This window comes from Vidua macroura, chromosome 5 (genome assembly GCF_024509145.1).
Source record: "Vidua macroura isolate BioBank_ID:100142 chromosome 5, ASM2450914v1, whole genome shotgun sequence".
Taxonomy (NCBI): Eukaryota; Metazoa; Chordata; class Aves; order Passeriformes; family Viduidae; genus Vidua; species Vidua macroura.
The window spans coordinates 16,432,210-16,438,975 of NC_071575.1; positions in this window are offsets into that span (position 1 = coordinate 16,432,210).

Consider the following 6,766-nt stretch of genomic DNA (forward strand, 5'->3'; position numbering starts at 1 on the left):
CTGTAACGGGTCTGGAAGAGATGGAGTTAGCTTTCTTCATAGCATCCCATATGGAGCTGTGTCTTAGATTTAAAATCTAAACCCATGTTGATAACACGATGTTGTTTGGGCTGTTGCTGAACAACCCTTCCAGGGTCAAGTCTTTCTTTTTCTCTGCCCCCACAGTGAGTAGGCAGGAGATTGGGAGTGACGTGGCTGGGAACTGGCCAACCTGAATTGGCCAAAGGGCTATTCCATATCATAAAGCATCACCTCAACAATAAAAAGAAGGAAGAAGTAGAGAAAGAAGGGCATGCAGGTTGTGTGGTTTCTAAGGTGGGTGTTTGCCAGCTGGCTGGGCATCAGTCTGTCTGTGGGAGTAGTGAAGGATTGCCTTTGGTGGTTTACTTTTCATATCTTTTCTTCATTCATTAAACTCTTTATCCCAGCCAGTGAGTTTTGCTGCTCCTCTCTCCTTATCTCGCTGGAGGGGAGGAGAGATGAGGGGAGTGAGCAGCTGCACAGGCACTTGGCTGCTGATTTGGGGTCAGCCCACAGCACCTTTTAAACCATTTACAGGGTTCTTAGCATCAGTTTAAACACTGAGGCTCTTGGATCTCGGTGTAAGGCAACTTCAACATCTACCTTTCTGAATTACAGAGAAAATGAGGCAAATAGCTTCATCTTTGTGATATATGATGTCATGTAATAAACTGAATTTTAAAGTTCAAAATTGAAATAAAAATGCATAAACTGAAACTTTACAGCTGAAACTTTAATCAGCTAATCTGAAGTTACACATGGGTAGACTTGGTTTGGTTTTATTATAAAAATAGTGTATTTGAGCGTGATCCAACTTCTGTGGAAATTGTAGTTGCCAACTGCATAGTCATGTAATATGAGGTGAGCCAAGAAGGTGTAACAAAGTACATCCTAATGGAAATACTTACTATTTTTGCAATGTTTGTTGCCAAATAGCAAGTCTAATCTTCAGTTTATATTACCTTTTGTGAGGGAAAGATAATTTGGAGCAAGAATCTGACTGAATTCTCCATGTGATATTGATGTCCTCTGTATGAGTACTTATTTAAAATAAACATACACTGCACCTTTTTATATGCATGTTTTTATGTTTCTTTTGACATCTTTTTGCAGGGAGGGAAAGAGAATGTATTTCAGAAGGCTCATGTTTTTCCTCTGCCACCACATAAATAGTAGATTCCATCTTTGGCATAAATAGCTGCAATAGTCTAATCCATTGCTTTGTTTGGAGTTCAAGACATTTTTACTCTGACCCTGTTGTCAGTGTGACTAATTGTGTGGAAGGGGCATCCTACCCTTTCCTAGGCTCCTCTAGGAATGAGCCTAAGTAGCTTCAGATATACCAGAAAGTTGTGTTTGCAGCTCTACTTGAAATATAAAGCACCTGTGTGCCATATTTTCCCTGCTTATATCTTGTCAACAAAAGATCTGTCTCTCTGTCTATTGCCATTAATGACAGAAATTTAATTAGTTTTGTTGAGTGGAGAATTGGATGTTCTCCCTGGGCCCACCTAATTAACTATTTTTTCCCCTCCACTATTTGATTTTTTTAGAACTCTTTTCAAAGCCTGCCTTTGTCTACTGTTCCAAAGTGTCTTCAGTTCCTGGCAGTCTGGTGCTGGTGCCTAATCACATAGACTTACCCTCCCACTGCAACTGTGTCTAGTAGGCACATGCAAGTGGCATCTACCATCCTTGTTCCTACAGGACCAAGCTCTGCATAGGTGTTAGTTGCAGCTTTTTTTTTTTTTTTTTTTTTTTTTTTTTAAGAGATGCTGTTACAGCTGGCCAATAAAATACAAAGGCAGTCCAAGCTTTTCTCAGGTAAGTATCCTAACCCTGTTTTATATATCCTAATCATATCTATCTATCTGTCTTATCTATCAATCTATGGTAAATTTCAGGGCAGTTTTCCTTCTAAAACTTGAAGCACCCATAACTTTAAACATCAAACTATGCAGCTCCTTTTCTTTTTCCCTACAGGGAAGCTGAAATCTGTTTGTTAAGTGAGTGAGTTCTATGGGTTCATCTGGTGTCTGTTAATTTTACAGAGACTACTCTGACAATGTAAACCCCTTAACTTCTCTAGAAATACATGGGCAAAACTTTTCTCTTTGATTCAAATAAAACTTTTAGCTAGAAAAATCCAGACTTGGCATGAAATAAGTAATGCAAGAGACATTTAATGCTACAAGACCCTTTCATTTCATGCAAGCACATTCTTGAAAACCTTGTTTTCATTATTTTCTTTAAAAGCCAAGATTGAAGATCACTTCCGTAGTAAAAGTTTTGAAAAATAAATTGTCTGAAATGTAAATAAATTCAATACCTATACCTTTCAGACATTTTAATAAAAAATAAAACATTAAAATATTTGAGGGGTGAGATCTGCTCACAGTTCAGATCTAGCTAGCCAGCAATCTCCATTAACTGAGAAATGAACTTTCAGGTGTGTCACCTGGTGGGAGTGCCAGCAGTGGACGGCTTTCTACTTGGGGAGGGGTACTGATGTCTAAAGCAATGCTATTGTGGCATTTTGTGTGAAGCATTTTGTTCCAGATGGAAGAAAAACCTTACAGAATGGGAGCAGCTGGCCATTCCTCCAAAGAATGTAGCTAGGCAGAAAGTATTGACAGATTTGTTGTGCTAAGAGTTTTTAGAAGGTAAGATTGCAGCATAGAACTTTGATGTAAAATTGGCCTTTAGTGCTGAGTCAGAAAGTACTGCTCAAAGCTGAGGTCCTACTAAACAAAGCCAAACTTGCATGCTTCCTCAAACACCCTGTTAGGATATTCACTCAGGAAAAGTGGAATGCATTAGTGTTTGTAAAAATACTCAGGGCACCTCATAAGAACCATGTTAAAGTCAGTTACGTGCATCTTTACAGTGAAAGCATATACTTTACCTCTTGCATTTTAATATAAAAGTAATTGTTGAAATTCAGGTTGAGAATCTTCTAATTTGCTGAACTTTTATATAAGCATTATTATTATTTACTTTTCTGAAGCACTGCTGCTGTAACAAAAAGTGCCTTGTAGCAGAACCTATATTCCCAGAAGAACAGAAATAATTACTGTGATGTGTCATCCTGATGAACAATATGCTGCTTCACAGCTTCTTTTTTCCTTTTTGCTGAATACACTGCTCTATAGACACCTGTGAAACAAAACTATAATAAATTGCTTTTATTGTGTACACATTGCAGCATTGACCCTTGAAGTACCATGATATTATTTATTGCTGCATCCAAAGAAAAGAGCAGCAGAATGAGTTTATTTAAAAATCAAACTAAATATCTGTGTCTGGTATCTATATCTATAGTCCTGGAATTAAGCTCCCGTATAATACATTAGATTTGGGAGGTTTTTCTGACTGCATAGTTGTATAGTCTGGATTTTAAAACACTCTTAGCTGTAGTAGGATATTTTGCTAGGTCAAATTATTTACAAATATATTGATGAAGAGCATTTTTAGTGATGTACATGACAATGGCCATAAGAATGTCTGCTAGATTATGGATGGGTTTAATTGTTTAATGAAAAGTATTGAGAAGTTTCTTTGTGATTTCCTTCTTAAAACCCCATGAGTCTCCCCAAGATTTGAGTCCTTAAGTCACAGTCCATTTACACTGGTGTGTAAAAGTAACATATTAGGTCTGTAAAGTCAAACATTCGCAGTTTAGAGAAAGTTGTAATTCAGATGGGTAAGTGCAACTGTTTCACTAGCATACATGGAATACTTGGAGTACTGTGCTCAGCTCTGGGGCCTCAGCATAAGAAGGACATGGACCTGTTGGAACAAGTCCAAAGGAGGGCCACTAAGATGATCAGAGGGCTTGAGCACCTCTCCTATGAAGACATGCTCAGAGAGGTGGGGTTGTTCAGCCTAGAGGAGAGAAGGCTCTGGGGAGAGCCCATTGCAGCCTTTCAGTACCTAAAGAGGGCCTTCAGGAAAGCTGAAGAGAGCCTTTTTACGGGGGCATGTAGTGAGTGATAGGATAAGGGGTAATGATGTTAAACTGGAAGAAGGTAGGTTTAGACTGGATGCTCAGAAGGACTTCCTCACTATGAGAGTGGTGAGGCACGGGTTGCTCACAGAAGTTGTGGAAGTGTTCAAGGCCAGGCTGGATGGAGCTTTGAGCTACCTGGTCTAATGGAAGATGTCCCTGCCTGTGACAGGGACATTGGAGCTAGATGGTCTTTAAGGTGCCTTCTAACCCAAACCATTCTATGATTCTATCATTTTGACACACATGCCCATTATCAATTATGATTTCATCAGAATACCATTTCACTCAGCCTGTAGAAGAGACAGCTCTGCCTTCATAAGCAGTTGTTCAGTATTGGGGATTCCCTCTGCACATCAGTGTGTGGCCCCTTGCTTATTTTCTAGCCTGTGCTGAAGACAGTGAATCATTGTCATATGGGTCTTTGCAGGATCTTATCCCAGCACCTGAATGTTTCTTGAGGCTTATCTCCTTAAAATTGAGGAAAATCAGGGCTGAAAGTCACTGAGATTAAAGTATCCATTCAGTTGAGTCAATTAACTTGCACTTCAAAATAGTTAGTGTGATAGTGTGATGATACTGGTCTGAATAACTTTGAAATTTCAGCAACATTGCAAATTTGAGTAATGGGCTTAAGTCAGACACTTACAACAAGAAAGTAAAGTAGCTCTTTGTGAAACAGTGAGCTTATCTCAGTTGTCTAATATCATGCAGCAACATAGAAAGAAAAAAGAGGACATAGAAATCTTGTTCCTAGAGAGAGAATTTTTTTTATCTGAAGCAAGAGAAAACCATACAGCGTTCCTGTATTCCTTCAACATGTTCCCCATCTACCTCTCCCAAGGATGCAGAACCAATCTTCAGGAATTTACAGCTCATCCCATCTTAAATGCATGTAAGGGATCTGAGTTTAGGAGCTACAAGCAATTCTGACTATTTTTTTTCTGTAATTTCCTAAATTTATAATATCTGCCTCCAAAATTTTTTGACCATTTTGTATGTTGTTCTGTAGAATGAAACCAAAAGTCTCTCTGTTCCACAAGTTCTGGACTACACTAAGTATCATTGAACTAAATTAATGGCATAGGTACATTCCTATTTAGCTATTCTATTCCATGTCACCACCACAAGTGCTCCTATTCAAATCAAGCAAAAATAGGTGCTTGTACTAGTGAAAGATATAGCTTGGTTCAAACAGTGTTTGAGTTATTCAGCTGGGTTTGGGCTATAAACTAACAGTATAATGCCAAAGGTGAAGGGAAGAAAACAATGAAGAAAGACTAACTGCATACAACATACAGTTGATGCTTCACTATTTACCATTTTTTATTATTTATCTTCTTAGCCTGTCACTACCACCTTGGTCAACAAACTTCTTGTGAACATTCTAATGGAAACAGGTGCCTGGAGAACTGTAATTTGTGAGAGAGTATCACTCTTGCTGTGACTGCACAAAAAGACATTGTGTGATTGATTTTCCAAGAATTGGGTTAGGAGGGTTTAATAAACCTTAAAAAAAACCACATAAATTTAATTTAGGTATTTTACTGCTTCCCCCTCCCCCAATAAAGAAATTATATTGAGCTGTCATGAAGTCATACCTATGGTCTCAAAAACCTTTGCTGAAGTTCCTACAACAGCATTGTTCAGGCCTTGCCTTCTCCCTCTTCACCCCCAGATCTCCAGTCACAACCTACAACCACCTCAACTGCATGTTGGGACAGGCAGCATTGACACTGGGAAGATTAAAAAGCTGTATCTATCTCCCAAAAATAAAGACATTTTCACCAAGAACAACCTGGTGACTAGGTGACTGCCAGTGGGTTGGATGACAGGAACTTTGCCTTTGGAGTGCTGGATGCTTCAGTAAGATCTCTGAAGCAAGGTTTGCAGGTGAGCTCACTCTTATTCTCAGCTCAGCTTTTTACTTCTCTGTGAATGCTCTTCTTGAGAAATTCTCATCACCAAATGTTCTAGTAGATAATGAATTATGGTAGTGTTTGTCTTAGTTTGCCTTTCCCTTGACACACAGATAACCACAAAGGAGTTTTTAAAAACCAAATTAGAAATGTGTGTTTTGGAAAATACTGCAGTGTCTGTAAAAACAATGAAGTGGTATTGTGACAATAAAGCATTTGGTTTTAGCTGAACAAGTACTGCTCTCTATAAAATCTGATTCTGCATAGACTCATAAAAACTCAAGGGCATGTGCTGTTGCATTGCCTGAATCTTCACAGATTTCTGCAGTTCATAAAGTACAAGACAATCATGAGATGTAGTGATGTCTCGCAAAGCAAAGTGAGTTCAGTGTTTTAAGAGGACCTGGATATGTAGTGGTGTTTGAGAGGCTCTTTGGAAGGAAACAAGGCTCAGGCTCTGTGTCTGCATGCTTTATTCCTATACAGCAGAAATTTTCAAGCTGTACTCAAGCCAATGGGATCCTTAAACTAAGCTCAAGCCCAAGAAGTTGCAAAAATGTACCTTAATGAGCAACCTCATAAAATGCAGTAAAAACCTATGCTTGCCATTCAATTCAACAAGTGAAATTCAGTAACAACAAATGAGAGTTTGTTAAATTGAAAGCAGTTATTTTTGTACCAAGAACTAGAAAACAATCCTTTGATTTTCTTTAACAATGAAAACTACTTATAACTCAGTTATTAAGGGCTAAATAATTAAATAACAGGACAGAAATATGTGTTTTGAAACAGAAGTAAAAACATTAGGAGTCTTTGTGTG